This window comes from Palaemon carinicauda, chromosome 13 (genome assembly GCF_036898095.1).
Source record: "Palaemon carinicauda isolate YSFRI2023 chromosome 13, ASM3689809v2, whole genome shotgun sequence".
NCBI classification, from domain to species: Eukaryota; Metazoa; Arthropoda; class Malacostraca; order Decapoda; family Palaemonidae; genus Palaemon; species Palaemon carinicauda.
In genome coordinates, this window is record NC_090737.1 from 19,045,035 (window position 1) to 19,067,534 (window position 22,500).

The 22,500-nt window shown below is 37.4% G+C and overlaps 2 long non-coding RNA genes across 2 annotated transcripts in view; one reads left to right on the plus strand and one right to left on the minus strand.

Annotated features, from left to right (window-relative positions):
• The window catches only part of LOC137651899 (uncharacterized), a 528,980-nt gene extending 514,333 nt beyond the window's left edge, over nt 1-14,647 (minus strand). The window contains exons 1-2 of the long non-coding RNA XR_011046125.1: nt 14,482-14,647; nt 2,959-3,057 (exon numbers count right to left, since the gene is read on the minus strand). This is a non-coding gene — a long non-coding RNA (uncharacterized lncRNA). The remainder of the gene's footprint in view (nt 1-2,958; nt 3,058-14,481) is intronic.
• A 1,443-nt stretch (nt 14,648-16,090) lies between these two features.
• The window catches only part of LOC137651900 (uncharacterized), a 207,335-nt gene continuing 200,925 nt past the window's right edge, over nt 16,091-22,500 (plus strand). Inside the window, exon 1 of the long non-coding RNA XR_011046126.1 lies at nt 16,091-16,196. This is a non-coding gene — a long non-coding RNA (uncharacterized lncRNA). The remainder of the gene's footprint in view (nt 16,197-22,500) is intronic.

A 22,500-nucleotide genomic window follows, 5' to 3' on the forward strand; every position in this document is an offset into this window, starting at 1 on the left:
GCAAGGTGTATCAAGAATCCCTGTGTCTGTGCCTCATAATAAATAATATATTCGAGGTAAATATTTTCGGGGAGGATTTTGACATTCCATATCTACAAAGGAAAGTGAAAATATGTATTTTTCGTCCGAATATAATTATTTCCTTCACCAATATCCAAAAGCTGTAGGTAAAATTATTCTCTGCCGTAGAGGCAACAAAAGAAAACCAACAACATGCAATAACCAGCTGCCAACGTAACCCGTCATGTTGGCATACTTTGATCCTTCTGCTTACATGAACAAATCCTCTTACACGGGGGGGAGGGGGGTTTAAGGGGGAGGGGGGTTTAAGGGGGAAGGAGAAGGAGTAGGGGTATGGGGAAGAGAGGAGGGGATGAGGGGTGAGGATATGCCGTGTATCTACTGAATAAAGATTCCCTTCTGTCACTGACATAATACCCAGGAAACAATAAGGTTTAAAAGGGAGCTAGGTGGGTGGGGAGGGGAGTGGGATGATATGGGGAGTGTGGTATTACATATAGGGGGTGATATGGGGATTGGGATATTATAGAGGGACTATAATAGGGGGTGGGATATTATACTGAGGGAATAGGGGGATGAGGTATTATAGAGGGAATATTTTGAAGATTGGGGTATTATGGGAAAGAGGGGGTATTGAGTGGAAGGGGTATTGAGTGGAGGGGGTATTGTGGGTAAGAGGAGGTATTGAGCGGACGGGGTATTATGAGTATGAGGTATTGAGTGGAGGGCGTATTAAGGGGGTATTACGGGAGAGGTATTGAGAGGCATTATCATAGAGGGAGAGGGGTATCAAGGAATTAAGGGAGGGGATATTATGAGATATATGGGCCTTCTCCTCCAGGAAAAGTAACAAAGCATACGAATAAACATTAGTAAGGTGAGAAATAAAATGGAAAGTTACGGGAAAAACATACCTCTAAACAATAGATAAAAAAATGGGATGAATCAAAGATTGTAATCACTAACATAAAATTTGGCGAATGGCAGATGACAGTGACAGACTAGCAAATGTAATAAGTAAATAAATAAACAACTAAACAAGAAAATTATGGATAATCTTGACCAACATTTATGTAGTCTATACTAAGATGAATCAAGAGCTGAGAAAATCTTTAACAATGACTATATTCGAATTCAACATTTCTTCAAACAGTAAACATTAACTTTCTCCAAATATGACAAAATTTAAAATCATGAAAGTTTGGTACCTAAAATCTACAGATTTCCCATATAATCAAACACTCTAAAAAAATTTTATAATAATTACTGGTAATAACATCTATAAAATAATTATGGTCTTTTAAATAAAATTAATTGAAGAAATTTACCTGCTCTCCTTTTTTTTTTCTTTTTTTTTCCTAGTGATGCTTTCTACCTTATCTATATCGAGTAAATATTCCCATTCATTCCCCTGTTTACAGCATTACAACAATATCGTTTTATAAAAAATCTCCCAACACCATACATTAAGAGGGTATTTTTTCTTAACTGTATCAGTTCTTGCTATAAAAACGAAAACAAACAAACACACACACACGCAGAAAATCCTATTCCGTGATTATCCAACAAGGAGTTGAATCACGGTCAGACAGTCATCTCCTATGCGATGTCTCCCACGCCATCTGTTCCTGAAACAGATGGTGTCTTGAGCCCCCCAAACAATGCGAGCCACCTAATTAATCCTCTGGCTGTGACCAATTGGACCAGATCTTCTCTACTGAAATTCACCCTATTTCATTTCCTTACTCACTACATAAGGTATACCATATATGGTGTACAATATACAGAAGCTCCTACATATTGTTCCAGCGAAATGTAAATTGGAAATTACCACATAGAGTTCGAATAATTAATGAACTGTGTATATTTTACTAAAAAAAAATAAACATTCCTCATTCACTATGCTTGGAATTGTACAAAATAATAAATAAAAAAATCATAATATGCAAACTAGATTTAATAATAAAGATCAGAAGCAATTATTTTGAGTGAAAATTGTGTGGAAACCAATTACACAATCGAGCTCACAAAGGGAGAAATATTAATAAGTTCCACCAGCAGAACCGATACCAAACTTTCCCCTAAAACTGTGATAATAAATTAATTCATATCACTGTATATTGTTTCCAAACTTCAACATGGAAGAGTAAAATCTCCCCAATAGAGATCCTGAAAAATGTATCATCATGGATCTAATACAGTTTGACTGCTTCCCAAAGTTAAGACACAGGTTCGAATAGAAAAACAATAATATAATGCTAATCTAACATAACCACACGTGAAGACGTGTATGTTATTCCTACACAATATTACAGGTAAATTGGCAAATATTTTTCATCTCGGTTCATCTCTAGAAAAAACAAACTTATTCACAAACTGACAATTTTTAGAAACGAAGGCGAAGACAGCGAAGTTAGCATATCAGAAGTGAAGACATGCACAAACGGAAATTACATTCTCTTAAGCTTATGAATAAAACAAGTGTATTTGAGAAGTAAAATTGCCACTCAATCAAGTCGTGTTCATGATCACTGATCTTATCATTTACGAAACCTGAAAAACCTGACCAGTGACTTAGACGCTCAATTGAAACAGCTTTGCATATCATAAAATTGTACCCAAGGAGGAAACCTTTATTCACTGTCTAATATTTGGAACCTTGCCCACTGATAAAATGGACTTGGATCGAGTAAAATGTGCATAATATGATACTGAATCAATACACCTAATTCTTTAAAATTGTCATACAAGTAAAAAAAAAAAAAAAAAAAAAAAAAAAAAAAAAAAAACTTCAACTCTGTCATGGTTTCCCGTTGAAGTAAAACAATGAGATCTCTTTGCTGCTACGCAAGAGGTCGACAGGCCACTACCCTTGCTTATACTGTGCATATAACCAACAATCTAATTATATTAAATGAGCATGCACATACCACATACCTTGTATATCCGTGTCTTTCCATTCCTCTTCTGTGACGCAGTATCAAATTTTCAACCCAAAACTAAAGTCCTTCCCGAAGGATCTATGAAGGCTTCTTTCTGAAAATCGAATAAAAACCGTGAGATCTTAACGCCTTAATCATTTGGCCAAGAAACAGCTTGAAAAGTTCAGTAAAGTCAACATTCTTCTAATAACCGAAGTTCTGTGATTATTTTCCAAGTTACTCCACAGGTCAATCCAAGATAGAATCAAAAGATACATTAACAAACATTTTCCTTCACTGAAACTTTGGATTTTTCTAAAGTCCTAAGCAAAATGAAGCTCTACAAAATCCCATCAATATTTTAGTCCTTAGTTTGAATTTCTTAACAAACCATGAACTTTACAAACCTTCTCCAAAAAAAGCAAAATATTAAAATTTAGAATATTCAACACTGCATTTTTTCTCGATGTTCTATTAAATCCCAATTATAAAAATAATCTCATATACCTAGTATACACTAAAATGGTCTTCAAACTTGAGGAAATGTAAACTTATTTGAGCTCAAAGTATTTAAAAACTTGCAAAGGAGCTGATGAAAGCTATGCAAAGAGGATAAAGAACACAATCTTAGGACCAATTAAGAACTAGTCCAGAGAAAGATAACACCTAAATGTGAAATGGCCTTCCAATGAGTATATATACCAATCCCTTCTTAAAAATAATATAATGTATATACAGTATATATATATATATATATATATATATATATATATATATATATATATATATATGATACTAGTCTGCAAAACTACATTGTTTTCATATATATATATATATATATATATATATATATATATATATATATATATATATATGATATTAGTCTGCAAAACTACATTGTTTTCATAAAATTAAATGAAATTGAGCAAAAAACTACACACTAATTAAAAAAGTGGTTGCTGATAATTTCAATGAGGTACGGTAATTACTCAATGAGGAACAATCTGCAATAAAAGTACAGTATGTATAGGCAAAGCAATTCTTTGTATCCAAGAATAAATGCAACAATAAATATGCACTGAATAGTGCCATAGCCTCTCCACTGTCTTGAGGTAGTGTTCTCTTGCTTGAGGGTACACTCGGGCACACTATCCTATCTTATTTTTCTTCCTCTTGTTTTGTTAAAGTTTTTATAGTTTACATTAGAGATATTTATTTTAATGTTACTGTTCTTAAAATAATTTATTTTTCCTTGTTTCCTTTCCTCACTGGGCTACTTTCCCTGTTGGAGCCACTGGGCTTATAGGGTTGGAGCTTAGCAAGTAGTAGTAGTAATAATAATAATAATAATAATAATAATAATAATAATAATAATAATAATGATCTGTAAAATCTTCAAAACTACCTGGTAAGTCTACCAGGAGTAGGCTATATGCCATGAGGAGAGAAAGGTAAACCATTTAGTGTGGTAGGTGACAGTTTCAATAGACAAACAAGTGAGCAAGTCCTGAACGCGGACATGGTCCTCGTAGAGGACATACCTCCGCCAAGGTGACCTAGAGCGCCATATGTCCTAGAATCATGAATTGATGTGACTTCGACCTTCACATGACCTTGACCTTCACGTGACCTTCAAGTGACCTTGACCTTCACGTGACCTTGACCTTCACATGACCTTGGCTTCAAGTGACCTTGATCTTCAAATGTACTTGACCTTCACGTGACCTTGACCTTCAGGTGACCTTGACCTTCACGTGACCTTGACCTTCACGTGACCTTGACCTTCAAGTGACCTGCTTGACTTTTGACCTTCAAGTGATCTTTGTTCATTTGCCACTGATACTTAATATGACATTGATATAATGCACCAATATGACCTTGACCTTTGACCTTTATAAATTTGAACATCACCCATGGGTTGCGCCTGGACTAGGACTTCCCTGTTGGCTTATGCAAAAGTCAGTGCTTTATTTCTGTCTCTTGATATGGCCACTTATGTCATAGTGACACCAGTGACCCCTGTGACCTTGACCTTGGGGTGACCTTGACCAAAATTTAATCAGTTCTTCCATACACATTGGGGAACTACTTGGCCAAGTTTGAAGTGATTCCGTGTAGAAATGTGGCCTCTACGTTGTCCACAGACAGACAGACAAACAGAGAAACAAACAAACAAACAAACAAACAAACCGAACCGAAAACATAACCTCCTGGCGGAGGTAATAAGACCTTAAATACTACTGTCAATGGATAGAGTACATGTTAAAGAGAAGAACACCAATTGATTCCGATGAATTATGATGATTTCCCCAGCTACAAGAGTTTATGTCCTGGTAAATAAATAATCACAAACAGAACATGTATGGGATGGGTGGGTAAATTCATGAGAAGAGATAATTTTAAAAATTTCTAAATAATATAAGTCAGTATCTGTGGATGAAAAGGCAGCAGGCACATACCCAGCAAAATTCAGATATATTATCAAACAAGGAAAATATAATCCCATGCATGCCTGTCTTTGAAAAATTCTTTGGGGGGGGGGATAAAAATAACCTAAAAGTGCAAAAGTGAAACAGGCACCAGAGTTCAAACCATGGAGACATTAATTGAATTTAGTACCATGTATCAATGTGGCTGGGTATCTGAAGCTAAGCATTGTTTATCACTTCAAGAACCAATGACCCTTAAAGGGCAAAAACAAACGAACGCTTTCCATATTATGGCAATACACAGCTAAAACTTAAGCCATCTAAGTCATTTCTATGCAGTTTAAGCAGTGGTTCGATGAATGCATTGATCTTAATGAGAAAGTGTACCTGGAAAAGTAAGGTGAGTCATAAAGGCACTGCTTGTGATCCTGGACATCCTCAAGATATAAATTTTATAAGTTATTTTGTATTTTTCCCAACTCTACAAACCTGAGTATTTTAATAGAAATATGTTTTCAGCCTGGCTGGAACTCAACTGTCAAATTTTATAATGAGGAGTCACTTGTTAATGTAGGCGGAGAAGAATAACCCCCCACGGCCCAATGAGTAGACATTTTGACCTTCACCTAGGGCTTGTGGAGTGGTTGAGGCGGAGAGTGATTCTTAAAAGGACTAAGGTTTATGTAACTAGTTAAAACACAAATTACTTTTTAAATTCATAAGTTGTTCCTACATGAATACAAACCCTCATACTTTATAGGAGACTCATCCTTGGTGGAAAAGAAGCCAGTTTAAAATCCTGGGATGTCAATATACTCAGACCTGATAAAGGTGTGGGAAAGTTGATTCCTACCACCTCCCAGGACTTGAGAATAGATTCTCATGGGTTATGTTAGGTTTCTGTCTACTAATAGCTCGTAAAGGAAGAATCTATATCCTTGGAAGGAAAAAAATGTCACAATGTATGGCAAGTTAGGTCTAATGTGCCCTACATTCTATTTATCCTCCCCAACAAATAACGAAATGACATTTGCACTCTAAGGCCTGTGAAAGGAAGCAGGAAAAGGACCAGACTAGTACCATAAATGAGATGCTTCTTATCCAATTAGGGGCTAAGCAAGATATATCAACTGCTGAACAGCTACCACAGGTCGTATCTAAAGACTTGTGGGTAACCTTCCATGGATACTAGGCTATAAAGATTGCCTGGCACTTCTAGATCCTTCATTCCTTCCATACTGAAGGAGAAGTCGATTGCAACCCTGCAAAGAACACAAAGGTAATCCTGCTACTTGCTTTTGTAGGGAGGAGAAGAAGGATGGAAGTTGTGACTGCTTGGATTTTAGCTCCCTGCCACGAGCACCTAAACAAAGGCAATGGAGATCTTCCATCCTTCAGAATGACTTGGGACAGGATAAGATATGCAGTTTTCTTAATCAACTCACCGGGGCAAAACTGAGTCAGAGTGGATCTGTTTAAGAGACCTGAGGACTAGTGAAAACACTCCAAGCGGCTTGAGCTCTCTTGGAGGTAAAGAATGTCAAACAACTGCCAGCCCCCTACCCCATTGCTGTTCATGGGTCTTGTCGAGTCTCATGAAGAATCCATGAATGAATCTAAATTGATCACTTTGATCGGGGTCTGAATGATGTCTCTACCGCAAAACTTGAGGAGCTTCCCCAATGAAGAGAGAGAAACTGCTAATCTGGGTTACATTAGATGCATGGCTGTTTGGGAGTGATCTGGGTTTTTCTGAATCTCAATGTCTTCCACCGACTGTTGAGTAATCGGAGAAACAGGGAAAGAGGGGCGGAAAGGCGTAAGCATCTAGGATTCCCATAGATGTTGGAAGGCGTCTTCTAAATTCACTGCCAGTCTGTGACTGGGAGAGTCCTAGAAGTTTCTTATCCTACTACACAGCAAACAGGTCGAGCGATGGTGAGAAAACAAGGACTTTCTGCCCAACAATGACGTAGGGATAACCTAAAATCCCTACCCTGGGAATGTTAGTGATTGAGCGTGTTTGCCCGAACAGTGCTCTTGACTGAAAGAAACTTGTTCAACTGCATCACATCTTGTACTGCTTGAGAAGGGTTTGTGAACAGAACCCTTTGGTAGGACATGAATGGAAGCTCTAACGGCAATCATCACTAAAAAGTGCTCTATCAAACCATTTGGAAAACTAGCAAAGTAGAAATGCTGTAAGCATTCCCAGTATGTTTAGAAGCAAGTGATTTCCTTCCATTGATCGCATCCTCTGGATGGGAGGAAACTTGGGAGAACACCTCATCCCCCCTCCATTACATCTGTGAACAGTAGATTATCGAAAGAGAGGAATACTGCACTTATGATGAAGTTTGTCATGCAACTACTAGGGTAGATCGCCCTATATTCTTATTGTCACCCAACACAAAGGTAGGGGGAGTGATCACTGGGGAGGCAGTCATGTGGAATTAGCCTGCTCATCAACAGTGGAAGTCTCTAAAGGTATTGTCTTTGTCAATCTGGAAGGCATTGTAAGAACAAATATGGTTATGCTGTTGCTATGATTGTTTGCCAGGAGTCCCCCATAGCAGTACTGTTAAGGCATTAGAGATATTCTACCCACCATATGGGAATCCTAAAGAATTTTCTACAATATATTTTAAACCACAGATTGAGATAAGGGGTAGAGAGCCTGCCTCAATGCCGAAGGGATTCCCTTGAAGGAGGCTAAAAAGGGGCAATCGCCAAAACTCGTCGGTGAAGGAACGCCATTGAAAGTGCTCATAAGAGACTAGTGTGAATACTTGCAAGAATACTTGGGGAATGGTAGCTATTCCAAAGTAATGGGTTGGAATTAGTCCCTCATATTCCCAAAGATGAAGCACAGAAAACCTCCTGTAGGACAGAGAGTATGGATCTGAGGGTATGTGTTCCTCAGGTCTATTGGAACAAAGTGGTCATCATTCTTATGACTGGTAATACTATATACTGCTAGCCATGGTTGTTTTGAATTGTGTCTGGAGTACAAAGCAGGAAGAAACATGTTCTCCAATTCCTAGTTGACTATTCCATTTATAAGAGTAGACTGTAGGAGTCCATAAATGTCCTTAACAGCGCTACTGTCATCTCTGTTCCTGCCAGTAAGGGGTGAGTTCTGGTAGATCACGAGCAAAAGTGGCAAGCGGTTTTGGACGTTACGTAGCTTCCCATATTGACCAGCATGTATCTGCTTTTAGACAGCCAGGAAGTCCCTGAATTCCGATATTCTTTCTGTCTTTCCTTCTTCTACCCCTCTACCTGGATGGCCAGGTTCCAAATGAAAGAATGGAGCACTGTCTGAGCCTTTCCAGGGGATGGAAGAGCCTGGAGTAGCCAAATGAACCTGTAGGTCACCATATTCTTCCTCCAGCATCTACTAAAGTGGCTATGGGAATCTTGAAATTCAGTAGTTATCCTTGAAGGGCGTGGGCCCATATTGGCAACTGATCGATGGAAGATACACCTGTTTGCATCCTTTTCTATCATTACTCCCTTTGTGGAAAACAGGTTGCAGCTCTGGTATCAATGTTCTCTATAAGAGACGTACAGTATACTCTCGACTCTTAACAAGTGAAGTGGGAGGCCATTGCATTCTTTTTCCAAAGGTTTCGAATGGTCCATGGGACATCTGAATGGTGCATCAGATGGCTTTGTTCTTGAAATTTGATAGGAGCAAATATGTTTAACATACTTCTTCGTACTTAGGCTTTGACGAACCCTAGGTTGTTGTGCCACAAGTGGCGACCTCAATGTAGCTTGGAGGCTGGCCATGTTAGCAGCTTCCATAGCAGCAGACTCAGGTGTGGGGACATTTTGTGCTCATGCTTGAGTCTCCACCTAGGTCCCTACCATCAGTGTGAACTTTTCTGGTTCGATCAATTAAGGAAGGTGTCTGCGAAAATCCCAGGAACTAGAGTCTAATTGATAGTGACAATATACTGTAAGGAATTCCGGTATTCAGAGGATGTTGGAACTGCCACGCTAAGCAACCATATGGGTAGTCATACCTAGTGCTTTCTTCCTAATGAAAATAGCACAAGATGTGGCACCTTGATGATAGTAAGAGCGCTGTGATCAGATTCGAGAAGTCACCTGTTCCATCGATTACAGGGGAACTGAGATAGGAAATCGCGCCATTTGGATAAACTCATCCTGGACTGGGTGGGTTTTGAGTATGGGAAAATCTAGATCAAGGAATAACATCAGCTAATCAGAAGATCTTGCTAGTTGGAGTCACCAAAATGCTTCGTCTTTGGAACGTTCCGAGGCAGAAGAGTAATGAGGGCGACTGCCAATATCAACCCGCAGTGCTCATGCTCAGCTTTTACAAGACCGAGTATTGTGTTGGTAGCCTGAACTCCTGTATCCCGCACCTAAAATCCTTTCTACCATTGGGTTTTTGGTACAGCACTTCTCTGCACACGAAATCATGCAAAATGATTGGCTTAAGTCTCGAAGGACTATGGCAGACTGGTCGTCCTGTATTTCAGTGATTTCGGTAACCAATAATAAAGTTCCCAATTTCTGTACAAAATTGTAAGGTTTTTGATTACTTTACAAGACTGTGAGGTTTTTGATTGCTTTACAAGATTGTAAGGTTTCCAATTGCTTTACAAGCTTGTGAGGTTTCCGATTGCTTTAGAAGATTGTAAGGTTTCCGATTGCTTTACAAGATTGTAAGGTTCCCAATTGCTTTACAAAATTGTAAGGTTCCTGACCTCAGTAATAGATCGTATGGTTCCAGATTGCTGTACACAATCATAAGGTTCCCAATCATAGTAATAATCATAAGGTTCCCAATCATGGTAAATAATCATAAGGTTCCCAATTGTGGTAATCGATCAAGATAAAAGATCGTAAGTATTACAATCACGGCGTATGGCTAATCCCACTGTAAAACTCTGATCACTGAAAACAAGCACGAAGCAAATACAATAGTTACATTTCCCTAAAGACGAAACATGAACAAAGAAAGGGCACAAGGAAACCATGATGCTTTTGCCAGTAAAATCTTTTAATCTATGCACGCGATGAGAACTATCCTAGGTACTCTTCCATCATGTCATGTAATGGAAAAGGGGGGGGGGGGGGGAGAAGTAGATGCTTAGATGATTAATGACCAGAAAGTTACTTAAGAACGTACAGTATATGAAGAGTCTGATTGCATAGCGTCGAGCAAGCGCTGTGAACACCTAAACCTCGTACCCAAACATGCAGTATTATTGGGGAAGCATGCATTTCTGATATATAGGCTCTCGCCTTGCAATGTTCTTAAAGAGGGCCACTACTCTCGATAAAGTAAATGAATGCTCGATCTCATACAAGGCTGAGGGCAAGGAACAGGAAGACATCTCTGACACCACAACGTCGACGAGAGATAGAGGATTCACCTCTGAAGTCGACGACGGCTCCACACTCGCACCGCGTTGGACAAGTTGCAGGAAGGAATTCTTGTTACACAGAAGACATAGTCAAGGCCTCACCTGGGGTGAGAGGTGGGAGGTGGGGCTGCTTACCTAGGGGAAGCAACACCATCTCATGAGGACAGTGTTTGGCCAAAAATTAAAGGGTCTATGCTACTGCTCGATGGTCTCTCTGAAGAGGCCAAATGAGCAGGAGGTTCGGAGGAAGGTTGGGAGGCAGAAGAAGAGGTCTTGTGTTTTTTTCCCTTCAAGGAACCTTCGAAGGAGAAATATCCCACTTAGACTTCTTCCGTCGTCGCCCAAACCTTTCCCACTGGGAGGCAAGCCACTCCCGACATTCATTACACTTGTTACCACTATCACACCGTTGACCTCTGCAGGCAGGACAAAGGGCTTGGCGGTCAGTGTCCACGGCCGACATGAAGGTACCGCAAGGCCGGCCTTCAAGTAAAGGGAAGATACGCATGGTTTCCAGAAGTCAACTTAAACACACACTATTAAAGAGAAAGCATAAACAAAAAGCATTAATGGCAGTCCAAAATATAACTTGGAGGGGATCAAGAACGGAAAAGACCGTTCACCATCCGAACCAAAAGCAAAGCGAGCTAAATCACCGGTGTCTGAGCGGGAGCGGTAGCAAGCTAACCCCTTATCCCCGCTAACTAGCAGAATGGGCTGTTAACCCTCGCAAAATTTATTGGCTCGTCATTTCAGCTTCACCAAAGGTAATACCCCCAAATAAATAGCGTAGGTTTGTATTCCAGTTACGGAACAAATCTAACTGAAGAAATATTGCCGAAATGTTTCAAATTTTGACCACATGGATGTCACCAATATATAAGCAAAAAAAAGGGAATTGTAATGATTTGTGTTTAAGCATCTGTTTGAATGTTGGACACAGGCTTACTTTCGATTTCCCATTTTCAGACTGAATATCTGAGAATCATTCGTGCCCTAACTTCAAATGTTTAATGTAATTGAAATTTTAGCTTTGTCATATTGTATGGTCCGATGTTAACCACTTGTTTATCAAAAAGTAAGACTGAACTTCTATGTTTCAAACAATTAACTTGTGCAGTATCCAAAAATATTTCCATAAGTAAAGGAAATATGGGAATAGCAAATAAACTATGCACTAAGCTCGAATAACCAAAATACAAGTTTATAGCACCATTATTCATATCACTACAGTATTATATAGCATATGCCGATGATGAGTATACGGTAAAGTTATAGAAAAACACGAGGCAACATTTCTAAGAGCAAAAAAACTTTTCCAACAGGAAATTATGTGGTTTCAACGAATCTGACCTTTATTTTCACTGTAAATAAGCCGTTGTACGGTTATGAGCCTCTCCTTCCCAAAGGACACAGGTGAGAACCTGTGATTTTGAGTGTGCAAAAACGAAAAAACATGAATATTCAACACTTTTAAGATTGTAAAAGGGTACTGAACCTAACAAACCCACCTAACCTAACCTGGTAACTCCCACGTCACAGCCCCTAGCCGGGGACAAGACCCAAGGGCCCCCATTCCCAAGTCAAAAAAATATAAAATGACAATATATATGAAAAAAGTAAAGGTAAATAACAATTAATTGCTTAAATATTATTATGTTTGACAAGTGGAAGGTTGGGGGTTATCGGGATCCTCTGCCACCTGTTGTTGTTGTGGAGGGTAGAGGTGACTGGCAGTGATGAAGAACTGGTGTATTAATGAGGCCTTTGGGTAGTGAGGCGAGTGAAAAAACCTGGCAAAATACTGACGGAAATACTCCAATTTATTATCAGGTCTTTCAATCCATCTTCACTTCCCTCCACAGGCATTCGATATTCTGAGTATGGGTGCCAGGGTCTGAGGGGTCGACAAAGTGTTCAGAGCGATTAATAGTCCTGTGCTCGTAGCCAAGCTCTCCTAACGAACTATATGCACCCCACTTGTCACTTATAATGATGCTACCGTCCTTAACATATTTTTGTATTAAGGGAATAAAGGTAGCAGCATCCCTTTTCCGAGGCAAAGGCTCAAGTAAGGGAATAAAAAAACCTCTTGGAGACTTGATCAATTCCCACAAACACCCATATAGAACTCAAACGCCTGCCACAGTCATAATGTACTTGGCCTTACTGACGTGAGATCTGTCATTCTCCACTGCTAACCCCTAGCCTCTTGATTATGGAGAAAAAAAAAAAAAAAAAAAAAAAAAAAAAAAAAAAAAAAAAAAAAAGTTATATGAAAACAGCCCAAACCTTATTTAATTCCAACTCATTCAATCTCTGATATAAAAACTATACTTTTTATATAGCTATTCACATGATTTTTCGATGTGGGTGATTATTTTTTTAATATCAAGTGTGTCATGCTTCTGCAGTTTTACCTACAATCATCATACTTTGTGCATTGCAAATTTTTGTGGATTTATTATGCGTCCAAGAGAATAATGTGTAAAGAAGAAAAGGCTAGTTTTACCATCATTTACCAATTCGCCAGTAAATTTTCCCACCCAAAACCCCTGGTTCCCATTGGAGGAATACATTACCGTGGGATATATTAGGGTATATCTTATTAACTATTTCTTCGCGACGGAAATAAATGTCCTTTTCCAAGAAAACAAGAGTTTTTCTATATAAAATCCAATTCTTTTATAAGTAAAGTTTGCCCCGTGTTTTAATATAACAATACCGAGTATACATACTACCCTAACAAAAATATATCAAAGTAACTCTAGGGGTGCCGATGCAGAAAGTTTATAATTAAACCGGTTACTACTTCTAATATCAACTACCAGGAAGGAGGAAGCATGGCAGCAGAGCTACCTGTGTCATAGAGCAGATCAAAATGGTACAGTACTTCGGAAAATTTAGAGAGGTAAGGGGAAACAAAAAAATAGACATCAACTAACCTAAACTTTCCCCCCTAACCTAACCTACAAGACGTGTCCTTAACTAACTACTAAAGAACCCCCTTACACTACCATATTTCAAGTTAGACATAATACATACAGGTGGCCGCTATCATACATAAACCCCATACAATATCATTTATTTACCTATTACTATTATTACATGGTAAACGTGAGGTTTCAGTGTTTACTGGTATCCACAGTACCGGTGCACGGGTAAATTTACGTCAAAACAGTAGGCTACGTTGCAAAACTATAAAACAAAATAATCTACCTAAAGAATAGCCAGCGAATTGGGTTACAGGTGCGACACTAGGCTAAACCTAATAAAAATATATAATTTCTTTATATAGATTTTAAGTGTAGTTGTAACGTGGTTATTAATTTCCCGCTTTTTCTATTTTATCGGAATCTAGCTTTATTGGAGAAAAAATTTAATGATTTTTTCCATTACTTAAAATAAACTAAAGGTTGTAAGTTGTTTACAACAATGATAACTCAATGGTATATTAGGAACCTTATAATAACCCTAATAATAACAGCTGTATATTATTGAAGATTTTAATACTTATTTGGTTAAAACTTAAAATTTAATTTAGATACGGAATACTGACGTCTGACTTCTTTGCAATATAGCAAGAATCGGAAGTCGAGTGAAGTTTAGGAGCCCATTTTAGGAAATTTAAAGAAATACTAAGTTCATAATGGCCTCTCTTAATGAATCAAGTCTTAAACTTATTCAAGATGCATAAGTTCTTACCATCGAATGCTTTCGTGTAAGTTGCACATAATGAAGTTTTGGGGATATTATTGGAACCTCTAAATTAAAAATTGTATTTGTAAGTAAGCAATAACAATTAGTCAAGAGTAAACGACAATAACACAGTTAGACCAAAACTTGTTTTTGTTGACGTGACATTGTCACATTGGCCTCATTTCTTACAGGGTATAACCATTTGCTTTTAAAAAAAATACAACCATAGACAAGAAAACGGATTTAATGAATGAAAATTACTCAACCACGTTTACGATACATTCCCTATTGTTAGGTATATTCCAGTTTAGATCTCAGTCTAATCTTTCAGAAATATTGATAGTTTTCATAAGAAAAATACGCATGCCTTCCACTACAAAATTATGCATCTGCAGTAAGCTTTTCCTTTTTAGCTGTTACCATAGTTAATGTGTGTATGGATTTAAAAAAAAAAATTTCTTTTTAATCAGCATACAAAAAAAAAAGCCCACGAATAACATCGTAGTGAAATAAATACGAAAACGTATCTCGGTTCCATTAATCTTAGCAACGTGAAATCATTGTTACCAGATCCAACATCATTTGATGCTCTGCAGAATTTGGAGTAATTTCATCTTCGAACACAGTTTTGGCATAGCGACCTATCTAGCATAGCTCTGTCATAATTTTGTGAATTTTGACATTACTATAGAATAATTAAAAAGTTCAACCATAGATGACTTATTTTGATAAAGAATCGTTTCCAATCAAATTATTGGTAAGTAAGAATATTGCTAATAGGCTTACGAGAGAGGATCAGAAAACAGCACAAATGTTTGAAACTTGAATTTTATAGTACAATTAGCAGTACAGTTAAAGAAACGTCTCCCTTTAAATTATCAAATTCTTGATCCTACAAATTTGGTAGGGACTGAGATATAACCTCTGTACATTTTTGTCAAAACTTCCAAATATAACCTGAGAGTATGAACAACAAAACTTGGATGGTGAAAGTACGTTTATATTAAGTGGTAATATTAACTGCTCTCTTTCGTACTAATTGCAGACTGTGGGTATATTTTCTCTGTGGAAAACTTAAAAATAAGATGAAAATCGAAACAGGCTGTCAAATGTTTCGTTTTCAAGAGAACTAATATGCAGTGAAGGAATCAACAAAGCATGTGATCCCGCCAAATCTAATCCTTCCTCGAAATTACTGGGGATTTGTTAATAGATATTTACAATAGATTGGTGTTTCAACTAAACACATCTAGTTCATATAAAACCAGGGAAACTTTTAGTCTTCCTTTTGATTCAATTTCATATTCTACGCAAAAATAAAACTTTTTGTTTGATATTCGAAGCCAATATCTTCAGGCACGTCCCAAAGAGAGATTTTAAATGTTTATTGATGGCCAATTATTGTTTTTTATGTTATATATTTGCATTTACCGTGAAAATGGGATAATAAGAAGTTAGCGTTTAATTAGCATAATTTTATCATCCCAATAAAATTGTTGATAGATTTAGTATAATTTCATATTTGAGTTTAGTTGCTTAGCGTCAGACTGGCAAATGAGATTTGGTAACACTGCATGAAATCGACGTCACACCATTTTAGGTGCAAACATTTCACCGTCTATTCGCCGGCGTTGTATTTTGAATATTTTAGTGAATTTAGTGAAAATGTGTGAGATTCAAGGGCCAATGCAGATTCCCGCTGATGTCTCCAACTCTGAAAGGTAATATTTAAAACGGAATTTCTTGATCTATGAGTATTTTTCATGGAAAGAACAGAAGGAAAGAAACAAGTTTCTTCAAAGCTAACTTGTTTATCTTCTGTTGATTGATCGAAAGTTATCGGCAGTGTTGCTAGATATGGGGATTTATCTCTTGATTTTGGGATTTTGGGTGTCCGATGGGGATATTCTGTACAAATTTCTATGAAATAGAAACAAAAATTAGTATATCTGTATATTACCGTTGCAATTAGGTTACTTGCACTCTATATGAAGTATGGTGAGTAATTTCTATGAGTAAAGCGTACATGATCAGAAGAAAATATATTTGTGGAAATGGGGATTTTGGCGTTGTTTTGGGGATTTTTACACTAACCCATCTGGCAACACTGGTTATCGGTCGTTGTGACCAACGGGATTTTGTTTCCATAGGATATCTATTATTGATGGCTATTATGTAGGGAAGCAGATGGCCCCTGGTCGTACTACATTCGTACGCTTTTGACATTTGTATTTAGGCTACTATCCACCGTATGATTTTGAAACGTTCATAGATATCTTTGTCAGGAAATGTTTGAACTAATTGTCTTGGTGGTTACTTTGGCACCTACCTGCAATGGTTTCGTATTCTTTTACTTTATCCCTGTTTCCGTTACCTTTATTCCATCTTGCTGTCCAGCTCCTTAACACTTCTTCATGCGGCCACTGACTGGTTTTCCCGTTATACATAAGAGCTGAATGGCCTCCCTAGCCCTAGTGCCCACATTCTTAACTTCAATCATGCATCCTTAATAAGACCCATTCTTTAGCTCATTGACGAGCCATAGGCTGTGCGAAATGAAGAATGCTTTGAAATGTATACGAATGAAATGATAAACGTAAACTCTTGTAGAGAGTAGGGTTCTCCTGCAGTATAGGATCTGAAAAGCAGCCATTGAAGTTAAGTAAAGTAGACATAAACTGTCAGTGTCATTCACATGTAGCTTATCTGTTATTCTCATCACGAAAATGGAGTTCTTATGTCAAAACTCTCTGGTTAATAATTGTGGAGCTATTACCCGAACCATTTTCTGTCATCCACTTGCATTATGCTACTGTAGTTTATCATAAAGTAGCCAGCCAGTCTTGGCAACTAAACTGTCTTTGTCATCATGCAGTATGTGGAAAATATGGAAAAGAAAGGGTGTCAGATTCCTTACCCTCAGCAAATAGCAGTACAGTAAATACAAATGTTTTATCAACACAGTGGAAATATATTCAGTCGTGTACAGTAGCTTTATATTTTGAATAATTCTAAAGACTGGATTTTGAATGAACGACTAGAATTTTTAGGTAAATTAGGATAAATAACTCTTCCTATTCCTCCAACTATCCATGTATTTAAAGTAAAATAAAGAATGTTCAGTTTTGAATATAAATTAGGCGTGTATAGCAAAAGAGACTGGATTAGGGCCAAGTTTATGGAAAGCTAACTTCTACCTTTGAAACCCACCGCGTTAAATCATGAATATGAAATAGGTTGCATGAAGTACATTGCTAGGGTAAATTTATAGGATTTATGTATTGGCACTTTATGGCACATAGCATCAGTACTTCGTTGTTCCATTACTGACTGGACAATGTTTTAAGGCATGCTACTAAAGATATTGTTCGTGTGACAGGACCTATGGTTTTGACAGGTATCATTATATCTGTTTTGACTTATGCAGGGAATTTCAATCCTTTAAGGCGTTCACTTTTAAAAATGTTAGTAATTGGGCTATAAATTTTAAAGTAACATGTATATCATTCACTGCGTAGGCTAGTATTTGGCAGTATTGATTTCAAGTAATGTGATTGGAGCTGACACTTGAATACTTCAAGATAGAATAAAGATACAAAATTATAGACTAAAGAACTCAGGATTAGACTCAAATCTGGAAATAAGAACCCCTTGGTTCCAAATTCAAGGTATAGGCCTATGCATCGTGTTGATTTTGATAGCAAGTCTTGTATTGATTTACTACATGAAAGCTGTAGGCTACACTTTTCAGGCGGCCTATTAGTGACATCCTTGCCTGGAGAGTGCCAGACTGGGGTTCGAGTCCCGCTCAAACTCGTTAGTTCCTTTGGTTGCGCGCAACCCCACCATCCTTGTGAGCTAAGGATGCTGGCTTTAGGGGGAACCTATAGGTCTGTCTGCTGAGTCATCAGCAGCCATTGCCTGTCCCTCCCTGGTCCAAGCTTGGATGAAGAGGGAGCTTGGTCAGTCCGTAGGGTATTGTCTTGATTGATATGGCAATGTCACTGTCCCTTGCCTCTGCCATTCATGAGTGGCCTTTCATTAGTATTTTCAGAATCACCCTATTCTTAATGAAAAATATAAACTCTCGGAACATTTATTTTTCATAAAACGTTAAAATTTTTGTTGTATTTTCCTGATAAACGTTCCAATTCCTGTCACATTTTTCCCTAAGAACGTTCAAATTCTAATTACTCATTTGAGGAATATTTAATTCCCCCGAAATACACTTTTATTTCCGCGTTGAGACGTAAAATATCTTCTAATCATCACTGTTGTCTCGTTGGCTATTATCTTCGATAGTCTTATTTCTAAGACTTCAAAATATTTTAGAATCTTCATTTCAAAATTTCTTAGGACTAAAGCGAGCGTAAGGGGACTAGTGTGACAATAGTAGTCACATTTCATCCTTTCCACTTGCAGGTTTAACAATGATGTACAGTCAGTTAGAATCTGATTTTCTTCAATTCTAATGTATTGACGTTTATCAAATGAAACACTCGACAGTGCGAAAATACCATTATTATGTGTTATCCCAAATGGGGTACATAACTTGAGGAAAGGTAGACCTATCTTTCCTCCAGGGTAGGTGAACATAATTAACAGCGCATGCGTATTTGACACTGTATTATATATCAAATGAAAGTTTGTGGTGGTAATAACCAACTCTTATAACGAAATCGAAGTATCTAATTTAATGATGTTACTGTTCTTGTAATATTTTATTTTGATTGTTTATTTCCTTCCTTCTTTTCCTCACTGGGCCATTTTTCCCTGTTGGAGCCTTTGGGCTTATATCATCCTGCTTTTCCAACTAGGGTTACAGCCTAGCTTGTAATAATAATGATGATATGATGATGATAATTTCGTATAACTTGTATATGAAGATGTCGTTTCATTTTTTATTAATAATGCTAGGCCTATGTGCTTATTCAAATTCTAAAGCGGTTGACACGTATTTTATTTTTTATACTTTCCCCTTCTTTTTCATCATCCAGCCTTCCCTTTCTTATAGACACAGGTGATTGAAAATAAATGGCTTATATGGGGGAGCGCCTATCGTTCTTTGCTACAGATTCTAGACATTGGCCCCGCAATTTTAATCTAAATTGAAATCTACGAGATTGAATTCTCTCTCTCTCTCTCTCTCTCTCTCTCTCTCTCTCTCTCTCTCTCTCTCTCTCTCTCTCTCTCTCTCATAAAAGTAGTTTGGGAAATGTGTAGACCAGTATGAGATACATTAGGAATGAGCAACTGTAAATCTATTGGAATAATGATTCCCAAATTGTCGACATTTTTTTTTTTTTAATTCAAGTACTTGTGTGCGCAACCCGTCAATAATGACGCTAGATATTTATGCAGATATGCACACACGCACCCCCCCACCCCCCCTCCCCTCTCACTAGACTATGTATGACTACTCCCTCTCCCCCTACCCCAGAGATAGGGAGAACTGAATGTTACCGAAAAAGAAATATCTCCCCTTTATAATAAAGAGCAAGTCTCTCTCTCTCTCTCTCTCTCTCTCTCTCTCTCTCTCTATATATATATATATATATATATATATATATATATATATATGTGTGTGTGTGTGTGTGTGTGTGTGTGTGTGTATTTCCGGTCACGCTCAACTCTCCCCATTCCTCTATAGAGTCTATAGTCTACAGTACAGTCTCGGCATTTTAAAAGAATCTCTGTAGACTTACCAACATCCTTTAACAATCCCTATACATTCCTCTGCATTCTCAAAAAAATTTTTTTTTTTTATATAAACTCGCCAACTTCCTCCAACAGCTAAACTTACTCAGTTTCATGTAGAAAACTTTACATGATTGAAAATGACTCGTACATGTGTTGGGGGCAACTTCGAAAAGTTCAAACTTGTTACAAATGTGTGTTTGATTGACAGTTTTGTTTTGATAGCTTTATATGTGGCTTCTATTTAACATTGTTTTTGTTCTTAATATGTTTTTGTTTGTACTTTGTCTCAATTCTCATGTTTTTTTTTCTTCGTTATTATTCTAATTTAATTTTTACACTGGGATGAATTTCCGATGAAACCCTTGGGTTAGTAGCATTCTGTTTTCCAGCAAGGGTTGTAGTTTGGCCTGGTGGTAGTGTCCTTGCCTGGGGATTTCCATACCGGGAATAGAGTCCCGCTCAATCTCGTTAGTTCCTTTGGTCGCTGCAACCTCACATACTTGTGAGTTAAGGACGGGTGGGGGGGAGGGGGTGTAGGTCTATCTGCTAAGTCATTAGCAGCCATTATCTGGCCCTCTTTGGTCCTAGCCTTGGTGGAGAGGAGTCTTGGGCGCTGATCAATGTAAATGGTCAGTCTCTAGGGCATTGTCCTGCTTGATAGGGCTATGTCACTGTCCCTTGTCTCTGCAATTCATGATTGGCATTTAAACCTTTGATAATAATAATAATATTAATAATAATAATACAGTAACCATAAATCAACAGTAGCTGTAAGTGGAAGCTGCAAATCATGTCTTGGGAATTTTCTTTCGAGTATATATTATGAATTGACTTAACTTCAAGGTTACTATCTCTGTGAGAGTTCACGCTTTAATAAGTTGGCCTAAGAACATTACATGTCCCACGCCTGGAAGCGCAACTGCTTCCTGCTTCCTAAATTTATCCTACACTTGTGGGAAATGTAGACACGATTTCCCAAGATTAATTAAAGGCACATTACAAGTTCCTTTTTACCCTTGGAATATGAGAAATTCGGGGAAATAAAAAGAAGTGGAGAATCATGTTGGGAAAGGTTAATATGACTCTTTACTTCTGAAAAAAATTTCCCCTGTAAACGTTAAGTGAGGATTTATAATGATCACGGATTTATCATTCTTTTGTTATTGTGAATTTTTTTTTAGCTATTTTGTCATTTTGTAATATGGAATTTATCAATCGTTAATTGTATATGAGGTTCCTTTATATTTTCTTGGTCACAATCAGTGTTTTATAAATTCAAAATTTTTTAGCTTTATTTTGATTTTTATATGCTAGTCTCGCCTTTTTTCAAGATTTTTTTTTCATTTGGTGGTGTTGTTATATAAAAGCTACTTGCATGTCAGACATGAATTTTTACATAACTCAGCCCTAATAATAAAATAAGTATTGATTCTAATAACAGTAAATAACAGTAATAACAATAATACATTCACCAGCATATGAAAAAGAACAAAGTTTGAAGTAGCGCTGTAAAATCATTGAACTCAAGTGGTTATTTTCCCTGAAAGCTTCATCGATCTTCCATTACTACAAACATTAAACAGAAGTATATCACCTGGACAAATGACAGCAAACTCATAACAAGCAAATAACGACTGTGCTTTGAGCCTGACTCACTTTCCTGCTCTTGTCAACTATTCAAGAAACATAATCCTGCTAAATCTGGTTGGATTCAGCCTTGTAACAGGTTGTGTCCGACCTTCCGTGGGCGTTTTCTGCGTCGATGAATATTTCATCCAGAAGTTTCGTTCGTGAATTTCACTGGGAGGTTTCGTTTGTTTGCAATATTTCATCCAGAGGTTTCGTTTGTTTGTGGATATTTCATCCAAAGGTTTCTCTTGTTTGTGAATATTTCATCCAGAGGTTTCGTTAGTTTACAATATTTCATCCAGAGGTTTCTTTTGTTTACAATATTTCACCCAGGGGTTTTGTTTGTTTGTGACTTTCATTGAGAGGTTTTGTTTGTTTGTGAATATTTCATCCAGAGGTTTCATTTGTTGAATATTTATTTCATCCAGAGTTTTTGTTTGGCTGTGAATATTTCATCCAGGGGTTCCGTTTGTTTAGAATATTTTATCCAGAGGTTTGTTTGTGAATATTACTCAGAGATTTTTTTTTTGTTTGCGAATATTTCATCCAGAGGTTTCGTTTGTTTATGAATATTTCATCTAGAAGTTTCGTTTGTTTATGAATATATCATCCAGAGGTTTCGTTTGTTTGTGAATATTTCATCCAGAAGTTTCGTTCATAAATTTTTCATCCAGAGGTTTCGTTTATTTGCCAATA